Here is a 15,876-nt window from a genome sequence, read left to right as displayed (position 1 = left end):
TGAATATGTCTAAAATCGAGTCATAGTTCCTTTAAGTCAACCCGGATTTTTATTCCCGTATACTGCACAAACGTCAATTGTTTTGCTCATATCCGGAGTTATAGAAAGAATTACGAGTCTTACAACCTATGGATCTCTAGCCCCGAGTGTTTTCTTTCATTTGGCGTTGGTTTCGTCTAATTCGGAGTCACATATAAAAAGTTATGACTAAAATACTACAGCTTGTCCAGTTGAGTGCACATACGTGAAGTCTAGTAACATAGTCTAGTCACATGGTCATGACACGAGTCTTGAACATATCACTTACACTCACTTGTCTTAGCACAAACTTTTGTATATGTCACTATGACCATGTCTTAGGTTCATGCATGAGTCGTTCTTTCCGTCATTTGAGTTGGGGGCCGGGTCCACTTTATTCCTAAATTCTTCCATATTTCTTTATCTACATCATCTTTCCACTCTCCACATGCTTGATCCATACATATCATTCATGTTGACTCGAAGGAACAATACAAGGGGGGGTGAATTGTATTGTAGAGGAACTAGGGTAATTTTTGCGAAATTTATAAAGGAACTCAAATAAAAACTAAAAGTGCAAAGAGAGATTTTACGTGGAAAACTTCTTGGCCCTAATCAAGAAGAAAAACCACGACCACAGGGGATTTTAAACTCAATTCTTAATAATAATAATAAGGCAAACAACCTATTACAAGTTAAGACTCTAAACTCAAGTTCCTCTATGAACTTAAGCTCCCTTCAACTGATCTCTCAATCAATCGAACTCTTAACCTCTCTCTCTTTCTCCTTGCTTCACTCAAAGAAATAAAACACTCTTAGAGTTTCCCCAAACTCTAACCCAATACAACTCAAAGATTAAACTCTAAATTTCTAAGTACAAAGACACTCAAGGAGTTAAGTGGATTATGACTCTTTTTCAAAAGCTAAAAGACTGTAACGCTCAAGTATATTTTTCCATCTGAAAACCAAGGCTATTTATAAAAGAGTTTGGCAGTTAAAATCGTAGTTGCCTTAATCACCACTTTACCACAACTCCCTTAAAACAAGGAAGTGTAATACGTGGGTGCTTGGGCAGCAAGCTGAGCACTTTACAAGGAAGTGGTTTACTGCTTCCTATTTTCTCTCAACTTCCTTGACCAAGTAAAACAGCCGTTTATAAAGAATATTTTCCAAATCAGATTTTCCAAAATAATAGGATAGAATTAAAATAGAAAATCTTTTTAACTAACAAGATATTTTAACTAAAAAGATATTTTTTGAAATAAAATTAAAACAAGTTAAAATATGGAAAATAAAATCTTTATCAAATTAAAATTAAATCCACTTAAATCCTATCAATTGTAATGTACTTAACATAAATACAAGTTGCCTAAAGTAAAGATAAAATACATTGGGCTCCTTGATACTCTGAGAAGCTTCGACTTTGAAGTTGCAGTTCCTCACTCAAGGAACTTTCCTTTGAAGCTTCAACTCTTGAGCTTCAGTTCCCTTCAAGGAACACGACTTGATTTATTTCTTTATTCTTCCATAGCTAGCTCTGATCTTGTTCCTTGCTCCCTTCTCACTCAAGAATATCCTAGCATAAACCTGTCATAAATCAAAGCTAAATCTGAAAGTTAAACTTGTTATAGGTTTGCTTTGGTTCCTTGAGTCATCATCAAAACATATAAGGTCAAAAATATTCCCCCTTTTTGATGAATGACAAACCTAAGCAAACTCAGTAAAATAAAGAAGTAATCAAGTAAAACATAAAATATTTAACTAAAGTATGTTAAATAATCAAGGAACTGAATTTAAATTTAAATTATATACCTTATATACCTTAGTATACAGATGGACGGAGAGCTTGTCAGCAATTGAGTTTGCCTTTCTTTTCCCCCTTTTGGCTTTCATCAAAATTAATGCACATATATATCTAAACACAGCACCATTGTAATGGTTTGTGTCCAAATCATAGAACAAAGCACATATAGGCAGAAATAGTATGCAACTATTCATAAATCAAGCAAGCAACATCCATATAAACAAACTGATGTTCCTCCAGAACTTCAAAAAGAAAATACCCTGTTTTAAAAGTTTACAGACCAAAAGAAACCAAATAAACCAAGTTTAATACAGACAAAGATCAAAATATAGTTTGATAGATGAGATAGACATAAATAGGACTAGGCTTCAGGGGCTGAGGACTTGTGATCTTCTCCTGAATCATCAGCTGATTCTTCTTCAACAACTATATCTTCCAGCTTTTTCAACAAATCAGCCTGGCCTTGAGAGAGAGTTGAAGTGCTTTCCTTCATTGCTGAGGTGAGTTCCTTAGAAGCTTGCACCAGGTCTCCCACCAGTTTCTCAAGAGTCCCAATCCTCAGAAGCAGTGCTGGTTGAGCATCTGACATCAACTTGACAGCATCTTTGAGTGCCTTCAGTTCCAAAATGGAACTCACAGAACTAAAGGCAGCAAATCCTGAACCTGCACTTACTGGAGCAGAACGAGTGACAGTTTCTTGCATAAACAAGCCTTGTTCCCCCTGAATAAAAGCTTTCTTCTCACTGAAATCCACGAAAGAAGCTGGAGCCTCAGCTTTCATTTTTGGCTTAACAGCCAACCTAATGCTCTTCCTTTTCCCAGTACCAGAAGCACTACCTTTCCTACCTTTCTTTTCAGAACTTTCTTCTTTGTCTTTCATTTTTTCTTTCTTTTCTTCCTCTCCCTCACTATCCTCTCCTTCCAGCCATTTGTCCAACTCCTCTTCCTCAGTCAGAACCTTGACTCCTTCCTTAGCCTTAGGAGTTTGTTTTGGAAGAAATTGGGTAACACCATCAAAAACATGCAAGTTTCTGCTTTCAAGTGTTTTGGGTTGTACAAAATGATTGGTTTGTAGTTTGAGATGTTCACAGTTCTCTACTGAAATACCAAAACTCTCAATGAGAGTAATGATCAGATTTGCATATCCTACTTTCTAATGGTTTGCAAGATAGTGGGTGAGATGTTTTATCATGATGGAAGGGAAATTTATTTGTATTTTGTTTTTAAGACAGTACATCAGCATAACATCAAGGTGGTTAGCCTCGTGCCTGTGCTGAGTTCTTGGAACTATGGCTAAGTGCACAAATATAAACAACAGTTTTTGAATGGGAGAGAACAATTTATGATTAGTTTGGACTTTAGACACCTTTCCACCAATTGATTCCACAATTTCTATTATAGGCACATCTCCTACACTTTTATCAGTAGCTCCCTTAAAATACTCATCAAACCACTCATTTGGAGTTCCAAAAATAGCAAATAGATAATCAGCATCAAAACTAATTTTCTTATTTTTAACTCTTGACACACAAACACCATCATAATTCTTAAAATTCGCACAGAATTCTTTCAAAGGAGCATGAGCAAGCACATTATTGTAACTTTCACTAAACAATTGCACCCAATTTTGAGCCTCTAAGATTTCAAGTAATTCAGAGTACTTACTTACTTCACACCACGGTAAGTTGATACAGAAACCATGAATGAAGCGTTCAGTGCTTGCTTCGATTTTCTTGAGAGATGGAGACTTTTCCAACTGAATCTTTTCTCCTAATTCCTCCCAGCCCTGATCCTCGAGTTCCTCCAGCTTTCGTTTCTTTGACTCAGCAGGAAAGTTCTTTGGTTTTTCAACAGAGGGTTTTGTTTGATTCTCTTGCTCGATATCCAGGGTGAATCTTTTTGAGGGGTAACTTGAGGTTTTGGTGAAACATCCATGGGTGAATTTGCTGAATAGGTAAAATGTAGGGTGTATTTTACGGAGTGAGGAGGTGAGGAACAGTGTGTAGGGTTTGGTGTCATTTTATAGGGATGGAATTTCAAGGGGTAAAAGAGTCGGTGGAAGAGTGTGGAAGATTAATTGAATAGTGTAGGCGTCGATTGATGAAGGATAGAGAAATTACTTTTAACTTGGTCAGTTTTAAATTTAATGTGATTTGACATGAAGGGTCTAGGTTAATTGAAGATAATCTTTGATCAGAAACTCTGAATTGAATTCGAAGAGTCTTTGGTATTTAAATAAAATTTTGATTTGAATTCTAAGGATAAATACTCGAAAATAATTCAAAGTCAGAATAGAAAGATAAGATTTTCAAAAGGATAAAATTAATTAACTGACTAGTTAATTAATTCATAAACGGATAAAAAAAATCTGATAGAATATTTTGGGAGGAACTTGGAACAAATCAACATAGTTTGTTATAACATGGACATGCCTTGTGCAATTTGAGTTCATCACATACAGCCACAATCCCATATGCAATGCAATACATTCTAATGCTTAGGACTATGTTTTCACATATTCAGATTGTGTAAGACATACATTGCGTAGATAGTTGACTTATACCTTTGGGGAAAACTTAAGGTCTTCTTAACTTAATTGTATCATACCAAGTTCCATGCGCATCTTTTCAAATGTTTCCCTGCTCAAAGGCTTAGTATGAATATCAGCAATTTGATTTTTAGTATCAAAAAAATCCAATTTATTTAAGCCTTTTTCAGCATTATCCTTAAGAAAATGATGCCTTATGTGAATATGCTTCACACGAGAATGATGAACTGGATCTTTTGAAAATGCATATGGCACTTGTATTGTCACAATAAATAGGAATGCAATTATATTTCATACCATAATATCTTAATTGTTGTTTAATCCAAAGAACTTGGGAACAACAAGCTGCAGCAGCCACATACTCAGATTCAGCAGTTGATAGGGCCACTGTATTTTGTTTCTTGGAGCCCCAAGAAACTAAACATGGTCCGAGGAACTGGACCATTCCAGAAGTGCTTTTCCTGTTCACCAAATCTCCTGCATAATCAGCATCTGCAAAACCTTTTAAATCAAAAGTATCACTTCTAGGATAGAAGAGACAGAGATTGTCAGTTCCTTTGAGGTATCTTAGAATCCTTTTAACTGCCGTAAGATGAGATTCTTTAGGACTTGATTGAAACCTAGCACATAAGCCAACACTAAATGCAATGTCAGGTCTACTAGCAGTTAAATAAAGAAGGGATCCGATCATACCTCTATATTTGGTTTGATCTACACTAGTTCCTTGTAGATCTTCATCTAATCTTGTGCCAGTTCCCATTGGTGTATGATTAGTTTTTGCTTGATCAAGGTTATACTTTTTCAGAAGTTCCTTGACATATTTTTTTGTTGGTGAATTGCAATTCCTTCTTCAGTTTGTTTGATTTCAAGACCAAGGAAGAAGTTGAGTTTTCCCATCATATTCATTTCAAATTCACCACTCATTAAATCAGCAAAATACTTGCACAAGATTTCATTAGTTGCACCAAAGATAATATCATCAACATATATTTGAACAACTAACAAGTCAGTTCCTTCAGATTTCAAAAACAAAGTTTTATCAATTTTTCCTCTTTTAAAATCATTTTGAAGGAGGAACTTGGAGAGCCTTTCATACCAGGCTCTTGGTGCCTGCTTCAGCCCATAAAGAGCTTTATCAAGATTAAAGACATGATTAGGAAATTGGGGATTTTCAAAACCAGGTAGTTGTTCCACAAACACCTCCTCTTCAAGAAAACCATTTAAGAAGGCACATTTAACATCCATTTGATATAATTTGAAACCCATAAATGAAGCAAAAGAAATTAATATTCTAATAGCTTCTAACCTGGCAATAGGAGCAAAAGTTTCTCCAAAATCAATACCTTCTTGTTGGTTATAGCCCTTCACAACGAGTCTGGCCTTGTTCCTTACTATAGTTCCATACTCATCCAGCTTGTTTCTAAAAACCCATTTGAGCCCTATTACCTTTTTATTTTTTGGTTTCTCTTGTAGATGTCAGACCTTGTTCCTTTCAAACTCATTGAGTTCATCTTGCATGGCAATTATCCAGTCAGCATCTTTTAGAGCTTCTTCATGATTTCTTGGCTCAATTATGGATAGAAAGGCTTGGAAGGCACAGAAATTCCTCATCTGTGATCTGGTTTAAGTTCCTCTGCCAATGTCACTTATGATGAGGTCAGTAGGGTGAGAGCCTTGATATTTGAAGGGCTTTGGATGAAACTCTCTGGCAGGAACTCCTATTTGAGGTACTTCTTCTTCTGTTTCCTCAGGTACCTCTATGTTGCATGTTTCTTCATGATCTTGTTCCTCCTGAGCTTTAGGTGGAGGAACTTCAGCATTTTCCTGATGACCTTGTTCGGGTTCAACTTGCTTTTCCTTGGGGTGACTAGTTTCCTCTTCATCATCCTCCCTATCTCTGACCATTCCAAGTTCATAATCATTAGTGTCTTGTTCCTGCACATTCATAAACATATTAGATTCATCAAATATCACATGAATGCTTTCTTCGACACACATAGTATTTTTTATTGTAAACTCTGTAAGCCTTGTTATTTGATGCATAGCCAAGGAACACAGCTTCATCACTTCTTTCATCAAATTTTCCTATGTTCCTTTTTCCATTATTATGGACAAAGCACCTGCATCCAAAAGCTCTAAAGTGAGAAATATTGGGTTTTCTGCCCTTAAACAATTCATATGGAGTTTTATTGATGATTGGTCTCATCATAACTCGATTTATAATATAGCAAGCAGTGTTGATCGCTTCAGCCCAGAAGTTCCTTGGAAGTCCACTAGCTATGAGCATTGTTCTTGCCATGTCTTCTAGGGTCCTGGTCTTCCTCTCCAAAACTCCATTTTGTTGAGGAGTTCTTGGGGCTGAGAAGTTATGATCCATGCCATTTTCTCTGCAAAACTCATCAAATCTTGAATTTTCGAACTCAGTTCCATGATCTGACCGAATGTGGATAATTTGATTTCCACTAGTCTTCTGCACTTTCTTGGCGAATGACACAAACTCATCAAAGGTTTCATCCTTGCTAGACAGAAAAATCACCCAGGTAAATCTAGAAAAATCATCAATAATAACTAGAACATATTTCTTTCCACTTCTACTTTGAACATGCATGGGACCACACAAATCCATGTGTATGAGTTCCAGTGGCTTTGTGGTGCTTACCAAGTTTTTACTTTTAAAAGATGACCTGACTTGCTTGCCTCTCACACATGCATCACAGATATGTTGTATGAGGAACTTGACTGAGGGAAGCCCTATGACCAAGTTCCTTGCTCTAAGTTTATCCATGAGTGAGAAACTAGCATGTCCAAAACGTTTATGCCATAATAAAGGATCATCATTAATGGCACTCAGGCATGTAAGGTTGTTCCTTGGGACAGAATTGAGATCCACAGTATAAGTGTTCCCTTTCCAAGTTCCTTCAAGAACAACCCTTCCTGTTTTGTCATTAATGATGTTGAATGAATCAGAAGTAAAACTTATAGAGTTTCCTTTGTCACAAAATTGTGATATGCTTAGCAAATTGTGCATCAAACCCTCGACCAAAAGTACATTTTCAATTGAATGGGAACTTGACCTTCCAACTTTTCCTTTTCCAACGACTTCTCCTTTCTTGTTGTCTCCAAAGGTCACAGTTCCTCCAGAATAGGTCTCAAGTGAGAGGAATTTTGATTTTTCTCCTGTCATATGCTTTGAACAACCGCTGTCGAGGTACTACGTGTTGTTCCCCCTCACTAGGACCTGCAAAAGAACTCATTGATTAGTTTCAAGAACCCAGGTTTCCTTGGGTTCCTTGGACGTTGAAGCAATATCAGATTTTCTAACCCAAACTTGCTTGACATTCTTACTAACAGATTGTTCCTTCTTATAACAAGTGTTCACTAAGTGACCTGTCTTCCCACAAAAGGAACAAACTTTATGGCTAGGTAAATCAACATATTTCTTTTTAACTTTATGCTTAGATCGAATGTATCCTAGTCCTTCAGTTCTTTTGTTTTGAGCATTCTCAATCCATTTAGGTACACCAAGCAGACCAGTGCTTCTTTCTTTTCTGATTGCAAGTTCCTTTTCTTAATTTTCCTTTTCAATTCTTAACTCATCAAGATTGTGTTTTAATTTTTCAAAATCTTCATTAAACTTAGGCAATGATTCAGAAGAGGAACTTGACGATTTAAAGTCAGTACTGGCAAGCTTGTATTGAGTCAGTTCTACATTAACCATAATATTTTCATACTTGAGTTTTTCATCCATTTCTTTTAGAAGAAGATTCTTATCAAAAAGATCAAAGAATCTGCCTTGAACATCAGTATGCTGGTTCTCAATCCAGGCACTGTGTTCCTTGCAGACTTTAAGAGCTTTTTCACATTCATTAAGGTTTTTAATATCAATTATCCAGTCATCTTATATTTCTAAAATGTAATCAATAAGTACTTCTTTAGGAAGAGTTCTAAGATGATTAGGATCAGCACGTACCTCTTTAGCTAGTTCATCATTGTAGGCCTTTTCATCACATTTGGCCATTAGACATTGGTTGTTTCTTCTTCAGGTTTTTCCTCCTCATCATCACTCTCAGAATCTCCCTAAGCAGCAATCATAGCCTTCCTAATGTCTGTTTTGTTGTAAGGAGTCCTGTTGCTCTTGTTTTGTTCCTTGGCCTTCCCTTTACCTTTCTCAGTTTCCCATAAGGGGCATTCACGAATGAAGTGATCTAGAGATCCACATTTGTGACATCCGGAATCAGCTTTTGAGTTAGATGACTTTTTGGTGAATTTCCTTGTTCTATTGTTTCGATTAAACATTCTTTTGAACCTTCTCACCAACATGGCCGCTTCTTCTTCATCTACCTCAAATTCTTCTTAATCACCAGCTTTGAGAGCTAAGCCTTTTCCTTTGTTCCCTTCACTATTGCTTGTTCCCAAGTGAAATTCATGAGTCATGAGGGAACCGGAAAGTTGCTCAATGTTGAATTTCGTTAAGTCCTTAGTTTCTTGTAAGGCAGTCACTTTGGCTCTCTATCTTTCATCTTGAGGGAGGCTCCTTAGAACTTTCCTGACCTGATCATCAATAGGTATTTGCTTCCAAGAGAAACAAGCTCATTAATTATGTTAGTGAACCTTGTTAACATTTCCTGGATAGTTTCTTTAGATTGCATTTCAAAACATTCATATTTAGACATAAGCAGATCAATTTTAGAGTGTTTCACTTCATTAGTTCCTTCATGTGTTACTTGTAGTAAATCCCAAATTTCATTAGAATTTTTACAACCCATAACACGATTGTGTTCATGGGGACCAAGACCACAGTGAAGTAATTTAACAGCAAGTGAATTAATTTCCATTTTTTCAAAATCTTCCTTATCAAACTCAGACATGGGTTTAGGTACTACCTCATTTTCACCAACTGTTTTGGTGATTTCGAAATCACCAACTTCAATAACTCTTCAAACTTAGTAGTTGTCAGCTTTGATAAAAATTTCCATCCTGTTCTTCCAATAGGTGTAGAACTTCCCAGTAAACATAGGAGGACGCTGCATAGAGTAACCTTCTTCTAGTTTCTCGTGATTTTTCATGTTGCTTCCAGGAACTTAGCTTGTCAGGGTTTCCTGATTTCTTCGAGGAACAGGCTCTGATACCAATTGTTGACTCGAAGGAACAATATAAGAGGGGGGTGAATTGTATTGTAGAGGAACTAGGGTAATTTTTGCGGAATTTATAAAGGAACTCAAATAAAAACTAAAAGTGCAAAGAGAGATTTTACGTGGAAAACTTCTTGGCCCTAATAAAGAAGAAAAACCACGACCATAAGGGATTTTAAACTCAATTCTTAATAATAATAGAGAAAACAACCTATTACAAATTAAGACTCTAAACTCAAGTTCCTCTATGAACTTAAGCTCCCTTCAACTGATCTCTCAATCAATCGAACTCTCAAACTCTCTCTCTTTCTCCTTGCTTCACTCAAAGAAATTAAACACTCTTAGAGTTTCCCCAAACTCTAACCCAATAGAACTCAAAGATTAAACTCTAAATTTCTAAGTACAAAGACACTCAAGGACTTAAGTGGATTATGACTCTTTTTCAAAAGCTAAAAGACTGTAATGCTCAAGTATATTTTTCCAACTGAAAACCAAGGCTACTTATAAAAGAGTTTGGCAGTTAAAATCGTAGTTGCCTTAATCACCACTTAACCACAACTCCCTTAAAACAATGAAGTGTAATACGTGGGTGCTTGGGCAGCAAGCTGAGCACTTTACAAGGAAGTGATTTACTGCTTCCTATTTTCTCTCAACTTCCTTGACCAAGTAAAACAGCCGTTTTTAAAGAATATTTTCCAAATCAGATTTTCCAAAATAATAGGATAGAATTAAAATATAAAATCTTTTTAACTAACAAGATACTTTAACTAAAAAGATATTTTTCGAAATAAAATTAAAACAAGTTAAAATATGGAAAATAAAAACTTTATCAACTTAAAATTAAATCCACTTAAATCCTATCAATTTTAATGTACTTGACATAAATACAAGTTGCCTAAAGTAAAGATAAAATACATTAGACTCCTTGATACTCTGAGAAGCTTCGACTTTGAAGCTACAATTCCTCACTCAAGGAACTTTCCTTTGAAGCTTCAACTCTTGAGCTTCAGTTCCCTTCAAGGAACACGACTTGATTTATTTCTTTATTCTTCCATAGCTAGCTCTGATCTTGTTCCTTTCTCCCTTCTCACTCAAGAATATCCTAGCATAAACCTGTCATAAATCAAAGCTAAATCTGAAAGTTAAATTTGTTATAGGTTTTCTTAGGTTCCTTGAGTCATCATCAAAACATATAAGGTCAACAATTCACCTCATTATTCCATACATATCTATGTATGTTGAATTGAGTTTGAGTCAAATAATTAATAATAAACATCCATGACTTCCCTTTCCACAACACTTGGTCAATTAAGCAGAGAAGGACGACTAATCAAAGACAACACTTTCGTCCAAGTTTTACTTTTTGATAAACCGATTCGATAAAGAGAAAAGCTAAGAAGAAAATGGCGTCTCAAGAAGAACTCAATGAACTTAGGAAAAACTTGGCCAATGTAACTGAAATGATGAAGGCTATGGCTCTTCAAGTTTATGACCATGTGAAACAGCAACGAATGGAGCGAATGGAGGAAAGCTTGAGCAAGCTCTCCAATGACTATAAATTCCAGGGCATTAGTTCACAAGGGGTCTCAGTGGACAAGGAACTTCTTCCGCTAAAGTTCAATGTCAATGACATCCCTAGGTTCAAACCTACTAACAATCCTTATTTCCACTTAAGAGCTTTTGAAACCATAATGAACATTAAGGGGATTGATAGGAAAGTCTTTCACTCTTTGTTCTTCTATCTCTTGAAATCGTTTGCCAACAATGGTTCTTTTCCCTTGACAAAGAAAAGATCTCTACTTGGGATGCTATAACAAACTCTTTCATAGATAGATATAAGTGAAATATTCAAGTTGAAACAGACCATGGACACTTGAGATGCTAAAGAAAAAAGAAAACGAAGGGTTCGCCTCTTTCTTCAACAAGTGGAGGAAAACATCCGCTAATATAGTCGAGGTTCCTACTGAAAAGAGGAGTATGTAAGGATGTTCATCAAGAACCTCCAAGAAAAATATTCAAAGCATTTGAAATATCAACAAAATTTGAATACTTTCAAGGCGGTCTATGACATAGGTATTGAAATCGAAGATGACCTTGCAAAACAGAAAGCTACTAACAATAGCAACTACAGTGGCTGGAAAGGAAAGAAGAACGACAATCCTTTTTCTTCTGAAAACACCCACTCTAGCAACAACGTTAGTACCTTTGATCTTAATGAAGTCTTAGCCATGGATAGTCAGAGACCTAAGAAACAACTAAAGAAAGAGTTCACCCCCATTAGGATGAACTACAATACCGCTTTCGATCGAATCCATGCCAAAGGGCTCATCACTCCTATTGGACCTCTTCAAGATCCAGCATCCAAAAACAAGTCACCCAACTGGAATGCTGACGCTCATTGCAAATACCATCAAGGTAGGATACTACTGAGAGTTGTTGAAAGCTAAAAGAGGACATCCAATATTTGATCGATAATAACAAGCTTCCCATACCTCTTGCTGTCAAGAAGACCGAGTGATGATAAGGCACAAGACAAGAGGCGAGCTTCAATGACAAGATTTTGTGACCTCTTTTTCTATTTCCTTTATTCACCATTTCCCAATAAGTCTACCATAGGCACCTTTTATTTTCCTTAGATTTTATTTTGTAGGATTTTTTCTTTCTCTCTTTAATAAAATGAGCATTTATTTTCTTGCATATGACCACTGCATTGCATTCAAAAAAATAAAAATAAATAAATAAATCCATGTCAAATTAAGCACAAAGTATACCAATGATTTGAGGCACCCCTTGTAGCCACATCATATCACCTTTGACCCTTCAAATATACAATCATTTCTTGACAAAACCACTATGAGCCTTGTCTAATGATAGGCCTTTCTTTTTTCAACCCACATCTACCTAACCTTGTGATGGGATGGTGTGCAATTTATAAAAAAGCTTGAGTGATTAAAAATAGCAAAAAATAGAAACAATAAAAGTGTACAAAATGGCAAGTGTTCCAATGTCTTTGATATGAACATGTCATTGATATGAACACGTCTCAGATTGCGTCTCTTATCGAGTGCTCGGTATCGTGCCTGAGAAGTATGAATGCCAAGTGAGTGATAGACCGTGTGATCAGGATTTCCCACACTTATCAAAATAAAAATAAATGCAAAAGCAAAAAAAGAAAAAGAAAAAAGAGAGCATAAAATAAACAAAAGGAAGAGAGTTCAATAGTGAGAAATCTCGAGCATACAAACATAAAGGTTCAAAAGCAAGGTTGCACACCTTGGGGGTTTATCTAGGGTCTTGAGCTTTTATCCCCTTTTTCTTCAACCTTTAGCCTAACCACGTTACAACCCTCAAAATACCTCTTTGAGGTACACACACACTTGTGCAAGGTTTGGCTAAAGCTACGTTCGGCGTGATTCCTAACGGATACATAGGCAAACTCACATTGAGGTGCGGCCGTAAAAAAATTCATTCATATTTACATTTATGCATGATCATATCAAAGGATCTCCTATTCTCATCATATCCATTTAGAGCTAGACTTGGGGGCTTGATCCCTACATTATTAGCTTACCTAGCTTAAGAGTCGCCACTATTTGACTCCTTTCAAAATATTTTTCATACACTTATCCTTTGCAGCCTAGCTTTAGTGTCACTTTCACACACATCACAAATACATAGACAAATAATCCTCTTCTGAGGAACCTTTTGTCATGAAATCTTAACATGACGTTGAAGAATGCCTCCTCATCTTGGAGTCATTCATCACTCATCATCACAAACATCATCACATCACATAGTATGAAGTACTTAGCCTCCATGCCTAAGTTACCCAAAAACTTGCATCATCGAGTCAACAATTAAGATAGCCTGGGATGAACTAAGCTCATTCAACATGCACCTCAAACACTCACTTCAATTATTTTTTGCGTCTTTCTTTTTGGGGAGAAAGTCGGTACCCTCAACAAAAATGACGGAAAAATTTTGCTTTTTTGAGTCTCACAATCACATTACAATGCACACACGAGTCATATTAAGTCATGTCGTGTCAAGTCAGTCAAAGCACCTTGAGTCAACCTCAAGTACGACACACAAACACATTGAGTCAACCTCAAATTAGCCAATCACCTTGAGTCAACCTCAAGTCAAGGCCATCGTAATGTCAAGCACATCAAGCCTTAGGTCAACCCTAAGAAAAACACCAGCTAAGTCTTTTGGCAATCTTCTGATTTTACAGCATACAACCATTCAACAAAGCTCCTGTTCGTAGCCAAAACGATCTCGACAAACATTCAAGCATTCAAAGCTCTTTGTTTAGAGACGCATGGACATTCCTTTCAAGATCTTTTTCTTAGAGACACGTGGGCATCCTATCAAAGCTCTTTGTTTAGAGATGTGTGGACATTCCTTTCAAGCTATTTTTCTCAGAGACGCGTGGGCATCCTATCAAAGTTCTTTTGTTAAGAGTCGTGTTGACATATCAACATCTCTATTATTCAGAGACACGTGGACATATCATTCGACGCTCCATTGTTCAAAGAAGAGTGAACATCAATAGCAAACGCACAGCAAAATTACAAGCAACGACACAACAAGCAAAGCACCAGCAAACTGAAGACAACTACAAGCAGTGGTCTTCGAAAATATTCTCTAAGATGAGAAAATTGTCACAACAAAGCCAAAGATGGATACAAGCAGTCACCTTCGACGATGTTCCCTAGGATGCGGAGGATCATCACAAACAATTGAGGATGGCTACAAGCAGCATTCTTCAACGATGGCGTTCACGAGGCATTGTGAATGTTGTCACAACAAAATGCAACAACAAAAATCGGTTACTCCAGAGACGTGTGCTCGACGGTGCAATATACGCGTTTCTAAACTCTTTTATCTGTTTAACTCACGCTAGTTTGCAAGTATCGACGTTACAAAAATGATTTAGGATCGCAAAACGTTCTGAATCATTCTCCGTCCCTATTGCTACTTTAATTTGACTTTTATTTTTAAAACTTGTGTTTCTCCAAACTCAGTCAAAGTGGGGGCTTCTGTAGACACCCAAATGTGTCTCCAAAAATCCAAACCTAGTGATGAAAATCTTTCACTTCAATGATTATTGAACGAAGCGAAAGTGTGAAAACTCTTGTGATACGGTCGTTTTAATAAAAATACTTCTTTTCTGTTTTCGAAAATATTCCTTTACGTACTCTATTTATGAAAAAATACAAACTAGTTTAGTTTGGTCCAATATATGGGTCCAATAATTATGGATTTGGTTGGGTCTTGAAAAGACCTTTCCAACAATATATTATAGGCCCAATTCCGATGAAATGAGGAAGTTATGGCCAAAATACTAAACTAGGCCCAAGCCGGGTTTTACCTACGGCCCAATGATCATGTGGAGGTCCCAAAGGATTAATACCATTCCTAAACTAAGTAGTAATTATTAGAAGCTTTTATAAGTTTATAAAATATCTTAATTATCCTTTTTTGAAAAGATAAGATCAAAGAATTTGAAATTTAATAAAATTTCTCTTTTTGAGAGTCCTTGATCTGTGCGAAATGGAAGATGATCAAATATTATTTTCGTGCCTCATAATTTTTATCCAAATGTTATATGGTTGGATATATCTTGAAATTATCTTTGCAATGATACATTATAATATTAACTCCGAGGTATAACAAAAAAGATATGAAAGAAATACAAAACTTTGTCCAAAACTGACACCTTTCTACTATTTTGGCCACATTTTTTGTTCTACAACATATTTTAATCTGATTCTAATTGGGTTGGAAATTAGACTTCAAGAGATTTCCAACTACATATTATAATACTTATTTGAACATCTAGATCAAAAGATATGATAAAAACAAAATCCGCAAAAAACCGCCGTTGCGCCAAACGACAGCCTTGTCGCACGACGACAGACTCTGTAGCCATGCGTGATTCCTGTCGTTTGCTACAGGAGCCAATTCTATTCCGATTCAAATTCTAACGCTTTTCTATAGTTTAGGACTATTTTCTCTATAAATAGGGTTGTATTTCCCCGTTTCAATCATCAACATTCATCAACAATCACCAATAATCTCTATTCTCTCCCTAAGCTAAAGCTTATTCTCTCTCTATTCTTTTTCTAAGACTATCCATTTTCAAAATACAATATTCCTCATTCACAAGATTTAGACACACCTAGCCAAGTTTGAAGTTGCCTTCACCCTTGACGTGAAAGATTGATAATTTATGAGTGTTTAATTTGGTCCCAAATCTTATTTCAATTCTTTGATTAGATTTATTATTTATTATTTTCCTTGAAGTTACTAACGTGTGTATTTTGTTATTAGAAAGAGATACGAGGCAACCAAGTAAGTTGTTTTAATTT

This window comes from Chenopodium quinoa, unplaced genomic scaffold (genome assembly GCF_001683475.1).
Source record: "Chenopodium quinoa cultivar QQ74 unplaced genomic scaffold, ASM168347v1, whole genome shotgun sequence".
NCBI classification, from domain to species: domain Eukaryota; kingdom Viridiplantae; phylum Streptophyta; class Magnoliopsida; order Caryophyllales; family Amaranthaceae; genus Chenopodium; species Chenopodium quinoa.
Note: the sequence above shows the minus strand (reverse complement) of the source record.